Here is a 22,211-nt window from a genome sequence, read left to right as displayed (position 1 = left end):
AGAAAAGCAAATGTGTGGTGCTGCAAACTAGAGCCTTTTAAAACAAAAATAACTTGATAGAAGAATCCTATTAGCTCTCTTTACTAATCCTTATTGCTGGTCCTGTATGGTTGCCTGTGCCTGCTTTTTCCTATCTGCATACATACATACATACACACACACATGCATACATACACCATCCATGAATAATACAGTATATATACACACACATTCCATACATGTACAGCATGTGACAATCCATTTTCTTTGCTCTTCAAATTTAAAAATTATTGCATATAATGGGTTGAGCTTAACGTCTTTTGGCACTTGAGGCATTAAATATAGAAAATATTAAATGCAAATAATCAAATGCGGCAAGAACACAACAATTCTATAACATAATTGTTTAATAGTAAATGAACATGGAGATTTTCAGATGATTCAAATGTATCATATACTACGGAGAACTTTGAGAACATTCTAAGATACTGTAAGGAGTGGGACCATGCTGCTGTTTGACATGACAGTTCCAAAGTGCAGGGAAATAGTTTCAGACGAGGAGAATCCTGCTTGTGCAGCCAACACAACATAGACAAACAATGTCTTCAAAATGTAAGTCTCCTTTAGAACAGAGATACAAAGTAGATCTCTACTCACAAGTTCATAATGCACAATATTTCAAGTCCCATATGGACATCTCAGTAGGTGAAAGCAGCGGCCACTGGGGACCTGGCCTTAAATGTTAGCCCCCCCCCCCCCAGCCCAAAGCTCTTACATGATTACCCCCCCCCAGCCCAAAACCCCTTACATGTTAGCCCCATCAGCCCAAAGTCCCTTACATGGTTAGCCCACCCCCCTAGGCAAAAGCCCCTTGCATGGTTAGACCCCTCTAAGCCTAAAGCCCCTTACATGGTTAGACACCCCAAAGCCCCCTCCATGCTTAGCCCCCATCAAGGGCAGAGCCCCATCAGCATTCTTAGCTATGCCCCAAACTCTGGCAAACCACCCCTCTCCAAGTCCATACCTTTCTGTGCATGTTTGCTGTAGCTCCGACCCCAACTCACTCTCAGCTCCTGCTGCAGGCGGAGGCTGCAGTTGGCTTTTGGATGAAAGCCAAGTGCTGGGCTTGCGGCAGTCACTGAAGTGCACAGTCAAGTGGCCGGCATTGCTGGAAATAGGACCAGCCAGGGGAGCAATAGGACTAGCCCAGGGAGCAATAGGACCAGCCCAGGTAGCAATAGGACCAGCCCAGGGAGCAATAGGACCAGTCCAGGGAGCAATAGGACCAGCCAGGGAAACAATAGGACCAGCCAGGGAAACAATAGGACCAGCCTGTGAGCAATTTCCCACTTGGCCAACCTGCCCCTGCCTAAAAACAGGTATAAGATTTCTTATCCCACCCATTAGTTTGCAAAAATTTGAGATAATATGAACTAATAGGTAAAGCTACATAAAACCATGCAGGTTTTATTCGATACAAAGAAAACAGTTTAAGAGAAAATGTATTTTAAAATATAATTTTGTCTCACGGTGTGCTGAATCAATCCTAATTTACCACAGCTATGATCGCCTCTCCCTTTACTTATTGATTGCTTTCTACAACTGGCTGCCTGTTTGGGACAGAAACCATGACCCACTTTTCCTACTCAGTGGGGTTGCCAGGCAGCCCGTATATATGATGTTTGTTTAGGCCACCAGATCCCAGGTCAGGGGTCGGTTACTAGACTCCCTACCTCTGCCCTGCTAGTCCGTCTCCTGGACTGCAATTAGCAATGTTACAGATACCTTGGAAGTGCTCATTTGAATATGCAAATGATATTCAAGTTATTTAAATTTGCATATTTCTCAGATATCTCAGGTGGGTGCAAAGGTATTTCTCCACTTTTTCTTTAGTTTTTGGATGCAGGTTAACCTTAGGGACAGTAAAAGACATGACTGTTTAGGCACCATCACTTTATGTGACCTGAGTTATTGGAGTTTTGTGCATTTAGCCCTTAAGGAGCTGCTAATACTATAATTAGATGTACAGAATACTCAAATGTTATGCCTCATTTTGTTATATTTCTTAGGGGGTTATTCCTTAAACTGCGATAGTGAAGACCAGGGCACTGCACAGAATCTCTATAAGTTTAGTTACGATTTAGTGTAATGACCCTTAGGGTTCTATTCACTAAAATTAAATAAATGAATTACATTACCGAACGTGTTTGCATGTTTCTACAGTACCGAACGCTATGAAATTTGGGTAAAAACGGTATTCACTAAGAAATTTTTGGTAAAAAAAAAATGGCAAACCGCACGAGTTTGTGTTTGTTTAATAAGCAAAATTAACTTACAGTTCCATTTCACTCCTGAAGTCTGTAAGAGCTGCAGAGAAAAGCTGCATTGCCCTGCACAGCTCTTACAGGCGATCAAGAAGTTTTAGTTGTAATACTTTAACTCTGTCTGATACAAATCGCAATTCCAATCTCGCCACCCTTTAAGTAGCGAGAAAAAATGCAAGTGTTTAACCCGCGATTTGCATCTCAGAGCTTTTTGAATAGCAGTTACTTTTTCAGCTACCGCACAGCTTGTTATAGCAAGAGTGCTAGCGATCATTAAAAAGCCGCTTTCAAGCAATTTTGCCATGTTATAGAAGCTTTGTGAATAGCTACACATGCAAAATCACTTGAAAAGTGCACTTAACCAGCGTTAAGTCACTTATCGGAGTTTAGTGAATAGGCCCCTTGACAGATGACTAGTATCTAATGCAGGGACTGTGTTTGCAAAATGTCTCTGTAGAGCGCTACGTAAAACTAGCAGCGCTACTGTATACAAGAACATGCTATTAATATTATTAGTTTTTGGTTTGTTTTTTTAACACACAGGCCTGCACTGGCTATACTTCGATGAGCGGTATAGAAGCTCAATCCTATGGTTGACGTGAAAGGCAGTTAAGTTGGGTCAGGACCTTTTTGGAGCTTAGTAAATCTCCACCTAATTGTCAAAAGAGGTCTAAAAAATGTTGCTCACAGATGCGAATACAAACAAACATGTATTGTATATCCCTTTTACTACCTGTCTGTCGAAAGGTGGTCTACAAATCTTGCTGTTATAGACATACAGATGCAGTAGCCATTATTCGAACAAATCTCGAAATGAATTTCGAGATTTGTCCGTGATCCGCACAACTGACCAAGAAAGAAATGGTCACAAATGAAGAAAGAAGAAGGTGATACCACATGAAAGAAAGAAGAATTTTGTTACCTCGTCCGAACCTTCACCGTGGATGGCGTTGGATTGTGTTCCGTGATGTCACTGGAGGAGAGCTGGCTGATTCCCCGGGATTCGGAGGGCCTACGCTTCTAAAGGTAAGATCAATATTGAATGTATGTACTTTTATTTTTACAGGTTTTTGGATTGGATTTTTCTATTTGTATGTTTTTCAATGCCCATTGACTGCTAATATATTAATCTGTTCCTGTTTAGGATACAGATGAATACAGTAATAGCCAATGCATTTTTTGGCAACTGCATTTCTTCTGGTGACTGTTATATTTTCCATGTATGTTTATTGTTTTGATTAAATTGTGTTTAATTGTGATGGCTTGTTTTGATTTGTATTTTTTTACAGATTGTTTAGCATTTTTATTTAATGATGTAATTTGTTGGCTAATGGTTTAATTTATGTGTTGCCTAGTGGATGTATTAATTAATTGATGTGTTGGTTACTGCTTTTATATATGAAATGTATTGTTTGGCTAGTGGTGTTATTTATTTAATTGATTGTCTAGTGGTTGTATTTCTTTAATTAATTGGTTGGCTAGTAGTTTTATTTAGGTAATTGATTGATTGCCTATTGCTTTTAATTTTACAGTTTGGGGGTTTAGGTGCTTGTATACTGTAAGTTTATTATTGTGTATTTTGGATAGTCAGGCTTTTGTATTAGAGGGACCATTGACTGCTATAGTAGCTTATCATGCCCATATTATATGGGTATGATGTACTACTATAACAATCAATGGATATAGTGGGTCCGGGTTGGGTGGTTAAGCCTCCCGGGTGGGTAAACCCCTTAATTACTATAGCAGTTATTAAATGCTAAGGTGATTAAGGGGCTAGGGGCCATTATAATGTATTTTGCTATGTATGCTTTCTGGCAACAGAGGACATGGACCTGCAGTATGGTGACAAGGATGCCCTTCAAATTGTCAGGGGTAGACGCTATATTTATTTACTTTATTTATGCTGCCTGGCTAATGTTTTTAATAATGGGCAAATGATCTTTTATCCATATCTGGATAATAGTTATTTTGCCCATTACTGTACTGTATATGTTTGGAGGGTGGGGAGGATTTATTGAAATGTAGGCCATGTTTATTTATTTTTTAAATACAGGAATGGTACCGCAGGCCAGCGGGTGCCCACGGGGACCACCTGAGGACCCCCGGACACCCACGGGAACTACCTAAGGACCCAGGGACACCTGCTGGTAAGAACCAGGGGCCCAAAAGCTGTGGGGGCCCCGGGGACCTGCAGGGACAAGCCGAGAGCCCTCCAGACACCCATGGGAACTACCCAAGGGCCCCAAGAAAACCGTGGGGATGACCCAAGGATCCCCAAATACCCACAGGGACCACCCGTGGACCCCATTGGAGTCCGCGGGGACCCACGGGGACCACCTGGAGGCCCACAGAGCCTAACGGACCACCCGAGGTTCCCCAGACACCCGTGGGTACCCTCCGAGGTACACTGTGGGGCCTACATTTACCCGTTGGGACCACCTGTGGACCCCCGCCGGCCTGTGGTATTAATCATGTGTGCAAAAAATTAAAATATGGTTTTATGTGGGGGTACAGGAGGTGGGTTCTGTTTTGGTGGTTATTACATTATTTAATTTAAAATTTATTACTAGTGTATTGTAGCAGGGGTCTCCGGAAGAAGAGCCTTGTTGATTTGAGGTCCGGGGACCCCCTTCTTCCTGAGAAACAGGCCCCGTTATGGGGTGCCAGTATCTCCTATGCATGTAAATGTCTCGCGTCACGTGATCGGGACAATTCAATGCATAGGAGATATCTGCAACCCATAACGTTGCCTGTATCTTGGGAAGTAGGGGATCTCCGGACCTGAAATCAATGGGGCTCAGCTCCGGAGACCCCCTGCTACATTACTGTAATGTTTAAAATTAAATAAAAACCCTGCAATCGCCTGTGAGAGGCACACAGTTAGAGTGCCTGATTCAGCCTCTTACTGCGTGTCTATTAAAGACAGGCAGACCCCGGTAGGACTCACACATCAGCGACCCCTGCTGTGTTAATCCGATGGGCCATTATGTCTATCCCGGCAAAACTTGTGAATATATCACAACGCAAAATTTACCCAGGTAAATGTTTGAATAACAGCCGCTGCATCTGTACAGTTATACACACAATAGAAAATTAAGTTAGTGTCTTGCCAAACACTTTCTTGGTTAGCAGTTGATATATTTGGCTGTTTGCCTAAGGCACACTCACTGAAGCATAAACACAAGCACATTTAATACTTAAGTAAATTATTTTTAATTAATGAGTACTACGACAGAGATTTAGGTTTGAGGAAACCCATTTTTCAACATCTTTCCCCAATCCTTTTTGAAGTGCTCTTAAAAGCAGAAGCATGCCACAGCATTGTTAAAATGAATAATTAGGTATCTACTATAAACGGATATCCACAGTCAGATTTAAAAAAAACGACAGTTTCTGAAGCCAAATGCTTTTGCTTTGCTCATTTTACTCAGTCAATATACTTGTGGTACTTTCCAAACCTAGATTCACAATTATCAACTGTATTTTAATTGCTAATATATTACTTGTTTCCTGCTGCCAAATTGAAAAAAGAAATAACCAAAATGTACCAATTAAACCATTTAAAAACATTATACAAATGTTTAGTTCAATTAACTACTGTAGAATTATCCAGTTCTCTAATTAGTCTCATCAAAATAAAATTGTTTGTTTCAGCCCATTTGTGACAGTATTCACAAAAATTGCCTGCTGAAGCATGTGAATGTATTTGTATTATTGAGTATATTCATAAGCTTTGTAATTTTTGCCTGACTTTATATCCTTTAAAGAGAAAAATATGCAGTCTGCAGAACTGGAAAATATATTTGAAAAGATAGTTCAGAGTGATTAAATTAAGCGTGTGAAAGGGGTCACAGGCCTTGCAACTTTGCTTCAGATAAGTCTGTATATACCAGTATGTGACTAACTGTTTTTTTTTTCTGTAACTACGTGATATTGTGAATTTAACTGAGGAATTAGAGAAATCCCTCTAAATATGTGACTTTTTTTAACCTTTAATTATTCTTTTGAGTGTCGGTCCGTGTTTGTATTTTCTGCTTTACCAGTGCGGTGGTGGTACAGGACCTGAGACCCTGTGGATTGCAATTCTGCGAGAACATTGGAGAACCGGTGGTTGAGTGCCAGTTCTAAATGTTCCTTTTCTACTTACACTGGCGACACACTTTATTTGAGCTCGGCTAGTCCCACGAATTCGGGTATACCCGGGTGTATTGAGGTTTGTGACTGTTTTCTGCCCGAGTATATTGGGTTATTTTCCAGGCAGGGATTGAAGCATTTTATTCCCACTGGCTGCAATACTGCACAGTATATATATATATACTGCATTACAATTCATGAATTTATGCCATCTGGTAGACACGCGAAGCATTGCAGCCTATTAAATCCTAATCATTATCATTTAACAGATCAGCCGCCCGTTAGCCAGGCATGAACCCAGGCTGGGAAGGCAAACGCAACGGGGCTTGTCAGAGGTGAGGAGCGGCGCATTCCAGGTATCTGCCAGGTACATACTGGGTATTTGCTCGAATAAAGTGTGTCGGTGCAGTATTAAACACATAATATAAATGGTAAGACAAAAGAACATGATCATGAAGCCTATGAGTGTTCCCTATTCCGCATAGTATGACAGAAAAGCTTAATGAGAAAAAAAACACAGGAGAATTGTTTGGAGGTCAAACAGCCTCTGTCCACATTAAACAGAAGAGCTTAAATTCCGCCCTGCCAGAGTGCAACGCCAAACCACCAGCACAGCACTGTGGAAAGTATCACTAGCCAGGAGCTGTCAAGCCTGCCATCATACATGGGTGTGCCCTCATTACCCACTTCATAGTGGGTACAGGGCACTAATTTGCCACAGAAGAAACCCAGGCTACAAAATCTGCAGATCTACATCTTGCAGGGTTTTCCAGCACTGGAGCTATTTAACTGGCTTAAATAAGTCTCGGTGTGCCAGCCCCTCCAGTGCCACTTCCAAGCCCTGTAGCATAATGTAAAGTAAAATAAGACTTACATCTGACAGGTGGACTCCCTCAGCTCTGAACCAATCAATCATTATCCTCATCAAATTCAGGGTAAAACACCACCCTTCCCCCAGCTTCATCATAAATCTTGATGGTGTGACAGCAATGTTCGCATGTTAATGTTTCATGTACTGCACTTCGTCGCCCTCTCATCACTAGCCCCACACCATGACTTTCTGCAGATTATTTCAGACAAAATCAAACACAACCCCCCTGTAACAGAGTGAATATAAGACACAAGCCCTATGCCTGGGAGACCTATGTGTAGGTCTGCAGTGCAGCAGTGACAAGCTTAAAATTCAGCTGGGAACAGGTTTTGTTCATTGGCCAGATCCCAGCTGCCTCAATAAGGGGCTTTAAAAACCTAGGCTGCTCACACATAGTGGGGTGTCTGAACCAGTGAGACACATTGGAACGCTGGAGGAAAAACTGCTTGCTGTAATTTATTTATTTATAAAATGTTTAACCAGGAAGTATCATTGAGAGTTACTTCTCATTTTCAAGTATGTCCTGGGTCTGTATTTCCTATAATACCTGTTTGCTTTATTGATGCTCTGGACTTTAATCAGCCCTTTCTGGGAAAGGGCAAAGCCCTACTCAGGACTGATCTTTCTATTTGTTTATGTTTGCTGAAAAGAAGCTGTATTTGTGTATGCCATATTTTTTAGGCTTAATAAACCAGGCAATTCAGAAACCCATGTGTTGCTGCATTGACTCTGCAACACCCCCCTCCCCACCCCCCAAAAAAAACACTCATCTAAATCCTAGTGAACTGCCTATCCAAAATCTGAAGAAGAAACAGATTCCATGTCATTACCACCAAAGTGAACTAAGAGCTCCCTGGGCATAATAATAATAATAATAATAATAATAATAATAATAATAATAATAATAATAATAATAATAATAATAATAATAATAATAATAATATTAGAGATAGAGATGTCTGACTGTTCAAAATTAATTTGCAAAATGTAAGCATTTTATTCTCAAATTCAACTTCCTGCTAAATGTTTTGCCTCAAAGGGCTAATAATGTTGCCAAATTCGTATGATTTCAGAGAAAAATCATACAACAGGAAGGGAAACGTGGTTTGTCCTATTTAGTCACAGCATTATGTGAATCTAGTGATTTTGCTTAGTAAACAGAATTGCAATGAACGTTGACTTCATGCTTTACAAAACACCTGCAAGCTCTCTCTGCAAGGCTTATATCACAACTCAAAAATAAGCTGTTTCAGGGTGTTTGGGCGTGACAAAAACACCGCTGGTGATCCAGCACACTTCATCGACAGGACATTTCCCTGTGATGTTCGTTCCCACGTGTGACCCGACATGCAAGGCCTGCCGTGTCAGACCAACCACTCTGACAACTGCATATTTAAATGTCCCGTGTGGGACCACTAGATTACTTACAAGCCGCTCCAACGTGCCATATTTAAATTTCCCGCGAGACATTTAAAGATGGTACATCAGAGTGGCCTGTCTAGGCAGTGTAGCGGTCCAGCACGGAACATTTAAACATGCAGTTGTTGGAGCAGGTGAGTGCCAGTTCTAAATGTAGTTGTCGGAGCAGCAGACCAATGTTAGGTGCACAGTGGTCAGGCGCAGCAGTGCACATCGTTGCAAAATGTTCTGCGACGAGCTGTCCTGCAGTGAAGTGTCCCACTTGGACGTGGAACGCCGGTTTGAAATGTTTTTGTTAAAGGTTTGAACTAAATAACCCATACTGATGAGAAGAAAACACAGAAAAACATTGTATTGCACTGAATAATTTTTCATATTGGATGTGCATTCGAGCTTCGTTGTTTACTACTGTATATTAAATAAACTTTCCCAGTAGAACTCCAATTGAATATATACCTATATAATATTGTTGGTCTGGATTTTGAGCCTACCAAGATTGTGTATGTCTAATCATACTGATTCTGGCACATAGGCAACTCACCTAACATGGGAAACAGGTGCATCATGGGTTCAGGTTCAAGGCCCATAGTTATTGAGGACAATTCTCACCAATCCTACGTTCTCTGACCTGCTACACATTCTCCACTCAATTGGCCTTTGTGGCACAGCCTTTTCCTGGCTCACACCTTCCCTTTCCAACCGCTCCTTTAATGTTTCCTTCTTTGTTGTTTCCTCCTCTTCACTCCCTCTTTCTGTTGGAGTCTCACAAGGCTCAGTACTTGGCACTCTGCTCTTAGTTGGCATTCCCAATACCAACTCCAATCTATTAAAAATGCTACTGCTAGACACATCTACCTCACTCACTGCTCCACTACGCATATCCCTAAACTGGGTTCCCATTGCCTCGATAATTAGATGTAAAACCCTAGTAATGACTTACAAAGATCTTAACGACACTGCCCCCCCTTACATCTCAGTCCTCATCAACAATGACAATACCTACACAACCCCCTACATTTAGCCCTCGACATCTTCCTTTCCTCCCATGTTATTACCTCCTCTCACACCCGCCTCCCAGACTTCTCCCATGCTGCCCCCTCTCTCTGGAATTCCTACCATGTACCATCAGACTCTCCCCCAGATTTCAGATGTTTAAAAACTCCCTGCAAACTCGCCTTTTCAAGGAAGCGTACTCGCCATAACTCTAACATCCAACTCCCCTCCCTCTCAAACCCAATTGGGACCAACTGTTTGGCTGGAAAAATCTCCACCCGATTTAAAATCCTCCCCCAACCCCACCCCCAAAAAATGGCTTCAGATGTCATATTCTAACCTGAGCCACACCTCCTTCCCTTCTTGTTTCAATATTAGATATAGAACAAATTGAGTTGAAACAAGCCCCTAATCCGGTGCTCCAGAGAACTCCTCCTAAATGCAGCTTGTATCACAACCGATACCAATCAAGTTCCTCTAATGTCATAAGTAGGAGTAATGTGTAAACACAAAAAAGTCCATATTAATATAGAATCTGAGTGCAGATTCTTAAAAATCCGTCCGGATTGTATCCAATGACAAAATCTGAAGTATCCGCTCGGATTTTTTAGAACCCAGTCTGCAGGTGGATTTTGGTCCAAGGATCTGTTTTGTTCTGTTTTTGTCTAAAAAATCCAGGAAAGGGATTTGGACCAGGTCACCAGAAATAAACTCAACCAACCTCCTGGTACTATATAATAAAGGAATACTGTTCTACATCTGGTGTCCTTCTCGCTGGCAAAATGTCTGCGCTGCCTTGACACCACCACATATAGCCTCACTGCCAATAGATCAGCCTTTTCATTGGCCCTCTCGGGGATGGCTCCCAATCCTGCTCTCTCTCTCTCTCTCTCTCTCTCAGGATCCCAAACCTCCTTTCCAGACTGGAGGGGATCACGACAGGGTCCCCAGTACTCATACCAATACCAACACTTGAACTCTGGGTTTTTGAGAGCAATATGTGGGCTTGCAGAGTTTATCAACCCTGATTTCCTTATACTCAAATTTTGTGGGAGAACTCATCTCTTCCCACCCTTGGGACCCCATGTTTAGCAGGATCTGGCATGGGACCCAGAAACACCCTCTGCAGCAGCCCTTCCTCCGTTGTACCTCAGGGGTGGATTCACCATCATGGACAAAATCCTCTCTGAAGGCTTAGTCTGACCTGTGGTGAGCTGATTGTTAAGGGGCCCCTCCTCCAAGTAAACAGCGCTGCTTCACTGCGTGCCAGAAACCGGAACTGCTGTTGTAGCAGATCACTGCTGCCGTTCCACGTGGCATATGCATAAATGTGTTTTTGACACATTCTTTACATTTGGCACAGATCATTGAGGAGCAGAGATGAATGTCAACTGAACCTTGCAGATTTGTTTAGACGCAAGAAGAGATAAAAGTTGCCATATTTATAGGTGCACATTTTGTTACGTCTAATTATATTTTTGCTCTATAATTATGTCCTGTAGCAACTGTCCAACATTCTTTTTGGCGCAAGGGGGCCACATTTAGGCAAAGCACCGTGATACATAGAAGTAGAGTGCTGCAAAGTCAACGTAATGCCATTTTCACCTGTTTTTGGAGCAATTATCTCATTTGAGACACTTGACACAGTTTTCCCAGATTATCGCACAGTTTGATATGCAAGAAATGTTTAAGGATTATGGGGCGGTGTGATTTTGTGTGATACTGCCTCTTTTCACACAAACTCCATTCTGAAAGTTTTTTTTTTAATAAGCCTCAAAGTTTTATGTTTTTTAGGCTACAGAAAATGACCCAGTAAAATAAATGCATTTAGACAAGATATGACAGCAAGGAACAGGAGCTATAAATCATTTGTAATCAACTAAGTATCTTTTCTCAGATATTGAACTACTGTATGTGGTAAAATCCGTCTGTCTTTATAATAAACCAAGATTATGAGGAACCTTTACAACTGATGTCAAAAAACAAGGCTGTTAATATAGCAAAATGACATGTGCTGCAGAGAGTACATTCTAGTTCAATTTGCCAAAAAATTAAAGAAAGGGTTGAACTGGGTCTTATTGAAAAGATGCTTTCATAGGAACAAAGTGACCGTTAACGTTTTCATGTGCTGATGAAGCTAGAAAAAAAATAGATATCTGGCACAACTTGTAAAAAGATATCCAAAAGAAATCAGTATACTAAGCATTGTCACAAATGTATAGTTTACTGTATGACTATCATACATCTTTTTGTTTGCTTGATTTTATTTACTGTAAGTATATTCATTCCGAAATATGAGGATCTTTCATCTCACTGTGAGATAACAGTATAATAGTGTATGCACTGCAATATCACAATATTATAGAAATAGTCAGGAAGGATAAAATATGATTATGATACTATGTACTGTACAAAAGTTTTTATTCTGTTCAGTATATACGGTACCCCACTCTGGATGAGCCAAACATCTAATGTGGGCAATGATTTTTTTTAATCTGGCTCTAGTAAATGGAGAATGCACAGTATACTGAATGCTCCGCAGGAATATGTCAAATCAATCTAGATTTATTACTAGCTAGATAATGGGTTGGAATGAAGGAGTGACTTGGTATTAGAATAATGATAGGGTAGAGGGGGGAAGGGGAGGGAGGGAAGGTGACTCTCGCATCAGCCTAATGTACAGATTAATACATGATAACAAAGGTGCAAAGGGGGAATGGGAGTAATAGTGGAATGGGAGTAATAGTGAAATGGGAAAAAAGGAAACACCCTTTAACAAGCACTCATTGTAATGATTGATATGATGAATAAAGGTTAATAAGTGATACTTTATTATAATAGTTAAAATAAATGATGATACATCTAAACAAATACTATTGGGAAACAACAGTGACCTAACATATAAAACAAACCAACAAACATTAAACATAAACTCGAACGAAGGGAAAAAATAACTGGCAGGTAAGTACTTATTAGTAGTGAGATAGCTCACAGTAGCTTATCAAAAAATCCCTAAGTCCAGCACTAAACAATTATGTTAAAAACCTGTGCTGTTTAGACAGGTAGTAAGGGACTGACCGTCATGACGCTCAGAATACAGAAAATACACATATACTGTATATGGATGCTCCCCCAGAAAACCACAGTCTGCGCAAGATAAATATCAGACCGAACATGTAAATCTAGTGCATAAAATCAAACACTAATCGCACAATTAATGTTAACACATCTAGAATGATGTTAGCAAAATAGGGATTTTTTGATAAGCTACTGTGAGCTATCTCACTACTAATAAGTACTTACCTGCCAGTTATTTTTTCCCTTCGTTCGAGTTTATGTTTAATGTTTGTTGGTTTGTTTTATATGTTAGGTCACTGTTGTTTACCAATAGTATTTGTTTAAATGTATCACCATTTATTTTAACTATTATAATAAAGTATCACTTTATAACCTTAATTCCTCAAATAAATCATTACAATGAGTGCTTGTTAAAGGGTGTTTCCTTTTCCCCCATTTCACTGTGACTTGGTATTATTAATAACGCTGTATTTGAAGCAGGTAAAATTGGGTCGGATCCTGGTATCAGCTGCCCTCATGACCTTGAGCAGGTCAATGGATATGCTAAAATATGACGAAATATGACAAAATGCATAAAATGACAACTAATTAACTATAACTATATTAGTTATAGTTAATTACAGTAGTTGTCATTTTATGCAGTTCGTCATATTTTAGCATGTAATAAAATTGTATATGTTTATGTTGTGTTATAGTCATGGTTATGTGGATATTTCCCATTTGGTCTGTAATATTTTCATATTAGTGGTACTAGTTATTTAACTGGTACTTTATGTGTATTAGATTACAATTTACAATGAGTGCAGTTTCTAGGGACCTTAAGTGACAATCTTTGGTCACTTATTAGTGTTTTCCATATGAAATTGGCCCTGTTTTATTTGCGAAAAAAAGCCAGTCAGTGTTCGCAGATTCACTGAGCATTACGTCAAAATGCATTGCAATTTCATTTAATATGTAAATTTAACTATATTCTCAAACATTGCTAGATTCGCTTAATGCTGAGACTATAACTGGCACACACGTTACGCTCACTGTCTAGCACTAGTTCGCTGAAAGCTTACTCATTTGACTCCATTATTTGCCCTTGGTGAAACGTTTTGCAGAGAACTGAGATTGGGAAAAGAACAATTACATGTAAGCGGGTTCATTTTGAACAGTTTTGCACATACAGTATCTACTCTTGTTTCGTCCTTTGAAATCTACCATTATAGAATATCTGACCAAAATCTACATTTTACAAAGTAAACTATATTTAATGTAACAAAACATTCAATTGTAGAACTTTAAGGCAGTGATGTAATTCCTTGCTGTGGATGTTAATTAGACTACACCTACACTACCGACACACTTTATTGAAGTGTGGTCGGTACCGCAAGCCGGGAAATCTCCCGGCTTGCTAGTGGCCGCCCCTCGGCGTGCCGCGCGTCATAGACGCGCGGTCACGCGTCATCGGGAGCGTGCGCCCCCTGCACGCGCGTCCAGGGGCTCCCCGAGGGAGCCCTGGTGTCCCGCGATCGCGGGACAGCGGCAGGGGGTTCCGGGGGACCCGGCGGACCCGGCAGCGGTAGGGAGAGCGCCCCGATCGGAGGGCGCTCTTCCGCTGCTTCGGCGTGCGCCCGTCACTCTCGGGCGCGCGCCAGGCTACTGCTGCGGCACAGAACGGGCAAATGCTCGAATAAACTGTGCCGCAGCAGTATCTTTTGACTTCATTCAAAATATCCATATTTTACTGCAAGTCCTATCAACTGTCCTATTGACTATTTACCTGCTCCCCAATAGTACACATTTGACTTCCACCCTGACTTATTCCCTCGTGCCTGTTAGTCTGTCCGCTATGCATTTGGACACCTTGGATATCGTACCCAAATTTTGCATGATGGTTCCTGAGATCAAGGACCGGGTTTTTTGTTTTGAAAACATGAGGAAGTCAGTTGGCACATGAGGAGAAAGTAGGAATGCTGAAGGAGAGAGAAACGCAAAGAATTGGGACATCATAAGGTAAGTGATGGGCGGGCGCGAGTTGAGGGGAAGGAGAGAGAAGATGAGGGGAAGGAGAGAGAAGATGAGAAGATGAGGGGAAGGAGAGAGAAGATGAGAAGATGAGGGGAAGGAGAGAAAAGATGAGAAGATGAGGGGAAGGAGAGAGAAGATGAGAAGAAGAGGGGAAGGAGAGAGAAGATGAGAAGAAGGAGAGAAGATGAGGGGAAGGGGAGAGAGAGAGAAGATGGGGAGAGAGAGGGTTTGTTTCTTAGAATTCCAGAGCAACGCTTCCAGCTAGTAAGTCAATATAAGACAGTTACCATTTGGAGCAAAAGTAAGAGAAGAATCTAACTCATGAAGTAATTTCAACAGTCAGTAATTTCAACAGTCAGTGAACTTACCCCCTTTTCTGCATTATTGTTTCTACAAATGAGATAATCACAATTCTAAACCAGGTTACAGAGAGTACTCTTCTCAAAGTAGTTTTAAATAGCAGGCTTAACAGTGATTCCGCCAGTTTGTTTTATTGCAGTAAGTGCAAGAATGCAATTTCTCTTACAGGCAGAAGCACTGGAGAATATTCTGTTGCTGTTAATGGCTGATATTAAAATTGTGCCCTTGGCTGCTCTTTAAGAGCAAGTCCCTGGTTCCAGTGCTCTCACTGTGAGCACAGATCCGTGCTGACGACAAATGTGGACTGTTTGGCAAATAAAGCTAAATATACTATTTGTGTGCGTGATGGTCCTCTGCTAATCGCCATACTAGTGATGACAAGTTATCACTATTTCATGTCACATTTCTTGCAGTACCAATAATTTTCATAATTGTATTCTTTATTCTCCAAGTACTAAAATAAAGCTGTATTGCTACTATTTATATATTGCACTAAAACTATTTGGTAATGATTATATTATATAGTACCTACCCATAGTACCTTACATTGCACCTGGTAAACACATTGTGTACTGTATTTCAGTAATCTCCATATGAGATTTAAGAAGGTGGTAATAATGTCTGTTTTTTATCTGGCAGTTTCATGTAGAGCCCAATTTACATTTTAAATAGATTTTTTTTTTTTTTTTACCGTGAAGTTACTAGTTAAAAAAAAAAATGCAAAAGAAACTGTTTAAAATGACAGTGCATTTTAGGATCTAACTACCCACTGTGATCAGTAATGTGATTGCCACACGTGTCATTTATGCTAAACAATGTGTATAAGCAGTATTACATTCTTTGCAAAGTTTATATAACAATACACTTAAAGAAGAGACCTATGAGGTTTTAAACGCTTTGTACACTATATTCCATTAATGAAAAACTCACATGTTGGTCCCTTAATACTCGCAGTGCCGGCCTGATGGTGGTGCTGTCAGTGACATTGCATGAGCCCCGTACTTACAGACAGCGCACTCTTCCCCACAACAGTTACATTGATTGCTGGGGGAGAGCACTAGGCCTCTGTAAGTGCCTCTTACATGGTATCCGGCTTCTCCTCTCCAGCAGCTCCCCATCTCTGCGACGTTGCAGCGGTCCATTGCCATGACAACATGAGGTTGCAACGTTGCTGAGATGAGGAGCAAGAGGAGATGCCAAAGCAGGTAAGAGACCCCGCACACTCCCCCGGCACTGAGCCCCGCTAAGCTTCAAGCCGGCTCTGCATACAATAGGTATCACAATTGTCAACAAATACACAACTCTTTGAAACAACAAAGTGTCATGTCCCTTAATGTAATGGATTATCTGACATTAACTGATATGCTGTAAATGAATACAGTACGTCTGTCATAAAAATTGATTCGCATCCTTCATTTTGTGCATAGTTGGATGTTTATATATTGTTAAAGGATCCAGGGAAATCAAGAGGATCCAGATTATTTTAATGAAAGAAGGTTTAAATTATGCTGGTAGATATATAGGTTGACATTTCCAAAATGTTGTAGAAACTAATCTTAATTTTAGAAAATGTATAGTAGTTTGCAGTAATGAGAGAAATGTTAATTTTCTATTGATGACACCTTTAATTGACTAAGAACAAATCATAGCCCACTCATATGCGACATACAGTATTTAAAACCTTTAAGACTTTTGAAAAAATAGGTTTTTGTAACATGATGTACCAATTATGGAAAATAACATTGATTTAGTAATTGTAGCTAATTACATCATATTTTTTCATGATATTTGAAGCATCCAAAATATGGAGAAATAAATTATTACATAGAACATTGTATTATTTTTATTAGACTATTTGAACCTTGCTTTTTTTTTTATCTCTGATACCTTATGGAACTGGTGATTAATTATTTTCTGAATTTCCTATACAATAATTATTTCTGCTTTTAAATTGTTATTATCTAATTATACTGCATTTTCATGTGTGATTTATTTGACTGTGTTACTGTTTTTCAGAATTGTTTTCTTTTTCTACAAGACAGTGCTCACACAGTATTGGATTATTTTTGTGTATGAATGTCCCAGACTCACAGGCTCCATTAGAACAACATAATAAATCATGTAACATTATCTTTATAAGCTTTTCTTCCCATATAATATTAATTCTCAATAAAATAAGTGACTCATTAATCACAATTTCTGCTGATATAAATCTGTTCTCTGAACATTGGTGGTTTACTTTTTGTAATTATGTTTGCATTTTTTTTTAAATAGCTTGTTTGCATTGGTATAGGCTTCTAATGTAATTGGAATTTAATTCAAAATCATTCATTCAGGAAAACCGTTAATTCTTGGTCATTGATCATTACCCTACAATATCTATATCATTAACATGCCTCTTGCAACAAAGTTCTGTTTCACTTTTCTTTATACAGTTCGGACACATTAAGCAAAGAAGTATCTCACTTGCATGTTATTTAATTAGAACATGCTGTGAAATGTATCTACTGTATGTCATTATTTTTCAACTACCCCCAATGGTAGAAATTCCCTTTATTTGACTTGAAAAGAATAAATGGATTTCCTGTATATATTTTTATTCAATCATTTAAAATTGTAAATAACTATTATACTGTGGTGTGTTGTAAAATATATAATGTGAGAGACTCGTAGGGACCCATTCACTAAACTTCGATAAGTGACTTAATGCTGGTTTAGAGCACTTTTCAAGCAATTTTGCATTTGTAGCTATTCACAAAGCTTCGATAACATGGCACAATGGCTTTTTAATGAGCGTAACTCTTGCCATGTGTTAGCTCAAAAAATGCCCAAACTCGCATTTTTTGCCAGCAACTGCTATTCACAAAGCTCCGTTATGCAAATTGCGTGTTAAGTACTCGCATTTTTTTCTTGCTACCTATCGGGTGGTGAGATCAGAATTGTGATTTGTATATGATGCAGTTTATTTGATTTGTATTAAATAGGATTGAATCTGGGGGTTTCCGGAGTAGAGATGGGAGAAACTGTCAAAATGTTATTATTTTGCTGAAATCCGTTCCGCACACCGAAATGCGGATTTCATTTTTGACGATCCAGGTGGAGGACTAACCCCCCCACCCTGGGGCAACTAAAAGCTTCCCCCATCCCCTCTACCACCAACAAACTGGGTGAAGCTATTTAACCACGTCTTTACCTTTAGCGGTTAGCCACTAAGGTAATGAAAGTGTGGTTTTAACAGCATAGTATGGAAGCAGGGGATCTCTGGATCTGAACCACATTCATTTCAGGTACAAGGTCATCCTGCTTCTCTAGGTACTGGCTTTCGTAGGGGTGCCGGTATCTCCTGCAAGTTTCCATCTGCTGCATGACGTGACCGGGACATTTAAACTTTCAAGAGATATCAGTACCCCCTATGGAGGCCTGTATCTCGGGAAGCAGGAGTCCACTGACCTGAAAGTTATGCGCTTCAGCTCCAGACACCCTTTGCTTCAATCTCTGTCATTAAAATTCAAATGAAAACTGCACAATCGCCTGTAAGAGCAGTGCAGGGAGATGCAGCTTCTCTCTGTGCAGCTCTTCCAGACTTCTTAAGCTAAATGGAACTTTAAGTTCATTTCATTCGTTAAGCAAATACAAACTAGTGTGGTATGGGTTTTTTTTTTAATCCAAACACTAAAAAATATGCGATTTTTCTTATTGAATACCGTTTTTACACAAATTTTATAGCGTTCGGTAGGAACATACCAACTCTATCAATGTTGCAATAAATGTTTTGCAGTTTGGTGAATAGGCCCCATAGACTCTATGTCAGCAGGAAATTAAAAAATGCACTGTTCCCAGCATGGGGTTATTTCTACTGGGAATAACCTCCAGGTGTTACCAATTAGCCTGAAATGTACAGTAGGCTTAACAGCTTGAAAGTACAGCAGGAAGCAGTGCAGCCCAGTGGGAGGCAAGCCATTTTTTAGCGGCACGGATTTGGACGTTATAGTGGCATAGTGAGAGAACCGTGCAATACTGAGGGATGAGTTCCAGCACCTATCACAAATTGCCACAATCACGGCAAGTGATGTAGAACCATCACCAATGTGAGTGAGTCCCTATAGATGATGCTGCAGGATGATGACATGTACCTCCTGACCTTTACGTGGACTGCTACAACGTAGCGTTAGCCCCTCACTCAGTGGGCTGGCATAGTAGCACCTTTTCAGCTGGTGAAGCCCAAAATGCGATCTAGAAGAAAAGGCTGCAGCAGACAATGAGCATTTGAAGGCCAATATCCTGGAGAGAACGGGGATGAACCAGCAGTTAAGGCACAGAGGCTCTACAAATGGTGATACCATGACGAGAAAACCCCAAGATCCCAAATATTTACTCTGATCAACCTGGCAAGGAAGTGGTTAAAACCAGGAACTTTTACACCTGTCCAGATTGTCGAGATGTTGGTGTTGGACTGATTCCTTCGAAGGTCTACCCTGAGGTATATAGTGGGTGAGACAAAGAAGTCCCACCACATATGGCCCGGGTGGAGCGCTACTTGGCTGCCAGACCATTATCACATTCCATCCCATTTGTAAGCCACAAGCATGTGGAGCTATCCCCAAAGCTGAAAAACCAGAACACTGGTATGGTACAAAAGACTGGGACTGTTTGGGGGTGCACAGCCTCTCAGCAAGGGCCACTTCACTGTGGAATATTACAGTGGGGAGGGAGATGTGAGTCATGTTTTGTTAGTCTTCAGAGTGCAGTAGGTATTCTATTTTTTTGTGTTACTTTGCCTTAAATGGACAGTGTTCCCATACTAAACTGCTTGCTTCAGACTTTGAAAAAAAATAAACCACAGTGAATAAAAAAACCAACATGTCTATTCTTCACTGATCGCTGGTCATCCTGTCGCAATATATTCAACGCTGGATGAAGGGGGTAGTTGCCCAGGGTGGGTGGCCCCTAACCCCTTAATCACATTAGCAGTTCGTAACCGCTATTGTAATTCAGGGGTTAACCCACTGTGACGGTGGGGGTAGCTAGACTTCATAATAAAGGTTAAGCCGGACTAGCTACCCCTAAAACCGTGGTTCACCCACACCTTATCGGCACCTATAAGCCGGGGACAATGTGTGTGTTTTGGACCTCTTATGCGATATAGGTACAAAACTGGGACTTGGGGAGCAGGACTTTAATAGTTGAAACTGGGGGCAAAAAGGGTTAAAATGTATATAAATATATATATTTATATATATAAAAGTTACCGGTTGCACCTGATTTGCGGGTATGCATATGCATTTTAATAACATTATGATTCCCTATTAATATTGCCAAGCCAGCAAGTTCTTGGAACTTGGTTTTAAAACTTGGACTGCTATGACAAGTTTTACCACCCAAATTCCCGAGCCCAAGTTGTAGAAAAGAAATGTGTTTTAAAAGGTGTACTCATCTTTATGGAGGCAGCCCCGGTAATTTGATTAGCCAGAATGCCTGCATAGAGATGGTGGATCAAAGGGGAGGATGGGACAAGTGAGGTGTCAGGCCATCTGATTGAGTGCCCGATCCGAGTACCAGACTATTCCTAAGCTTGGTCCGGTGAAAAAGAGGCGGGCTTTTCAAAGGTGCTTTGCTCACCATAGCAGAGCACTCTGCATTGAGGTGCCGGAGATAGGAGATAGGAGGTGCCTAGCCAAGATAGTACTGTGGTGTTCCTGGACATGGAGTGGACCTGGACCCAGTGGCCCTGGGTAGGGTGGTTAGGCCTCCCGGGTGAGTAGCGGGGGGAGGGTGGATTAACCACTTAATTACTATAGCGATTACTAACCGCTACAGTGATCTTGGGTTAGGGGCCATTAGATTGTGTTTATTCTTGTTGTGTTCCTGGAGGACATGGACGCGGATCATGGTGCTGAGGACACCCTTTACCCTGGCAGGGGTAAGTAGAATTTGTATTTCCTTTATGCTCCTGTATATTTTATTTTGAACAGGCAAATGTACTATTATCCATATTTGAATAATAACAATTTTGCCCATTACTGAACTGTATGTGTTGGGGGGGGGTTTGTTGCGGGTAGAGGAGGTGGGTATTAGGGTTGTTGTTTTTTGGGGGTAACAGGGATGGGTGAAGGGGGTATTTGGCCCTTGGTTGGTGTTGATAACTACCGGGTGAGTAGCAGAAGGTAATGAAAGTGTTAACTGCACCCGCAACCCCCCCTGTAAGATCTAAACATCCACCATGGGCCAAATACCACCTTCACCCACCCCCACTACCCAGAATAAACATGGCACTGATAGGTAGCCCCTTCATTGCCTTAGCGGTTAGCCGCTAAGGTAATGAAGCTGACTGTTCTGTAAATGCATTTTTATTGCATCGGATTGATGCCGGGTGTCTCCGGTGCTGATATCAATGTGTATCAGCTCTGGAGACACCCGTCTTCAATTCGATGGGGGGGAAAAAGCATTTTTCCTGCCCCTAGGTCCCTCTCTCGCAACCCTTCCCGCCAGCTTTGCTGGCGAGAAGAATTTTAGATCAAATCGCAATTCCAGAGCCTAGACAAGAAAATCGATTTGCGAGATTTGATCAAGATTGTGCTTTTGCCGCACGATTTAAGCAACTTACCGAGGCTTTCTGAAGAGCTACCTTACGAAAGTAGTTCAAAAGTCTAGATAAGTTGTATGTATGTCTTTATTTATATAGCGCTTCACAGTAGTAATACACATGACAATCATATAAATAACAATAATACAAATAACAGATCATGGGAATAAGTGCTATAAGACATAAAAGTAACATTTCAGATGAGGAATCCCTGCTCCAAAGAGCTTACAATCGAATTGGTAGGTAGGAAAAACGTACAGAGACAGTAGGAGGGCATTCTGGTGAGTGCGTCTGCAGGGGGCCAAGATTGATGTATTGTGTGTAGTAGAGACCTCTAAGGCTACTAATTTTCTGTCTCCTTTAGCACTAAGTCTCAGTAAAGAGTGGTCAGTGTTGAGAACAAACCCTACAGGTCCTGGTTGTATTGTTATATGTGTGCTACTAATAAATTTAGGAG

The 22,211-nt window shown here is 40.8% G+C and overlaps 2 protein-coding genes across 5 annotated transcripts in view; one reads left to right on the top strand and one right to left on the bottom strand.

The window, feature by feature from the left end:
• The window catches only part of GRIN2A (glutamate ionotropic receptor NMDA type subunit 2A), a 1,360,048-nt gene that overhangs the window by 598,360 nt on the left and 739,477 nt on the right, over positions 1-22,211 (top strand). The gene's annotated exons all lie outside the window — the stretch shown is intronic.
• The window catches only part of LOC142463075 (glutamate receptor ionotropic, NMDA 2A-like), a 412,218-nt gene that overhangs the window by 56,175 nt on the left and 333,832 nt on the right, over positions 1-22,211 (bottom strand). The window lies entirely within an intron of this gene.

Source organism: Ascaphus truei, chromosome 11 (genome assembly GCF_040206685.1).
Source record: "Ascaphus truei isolate aAscTru1 chromosome 11, aAscTru1.hap1, whole genome shotgun sequence".
Lineage (NCBI taxonomy): Eukaryota > Metazoa > Chordata > Amphibia > Anura > Ascaphidae > Ascaphus > Ascaphus truei.
This window is presented reverse-complemented; position numbering and strand designations above follow the sequence as displayed.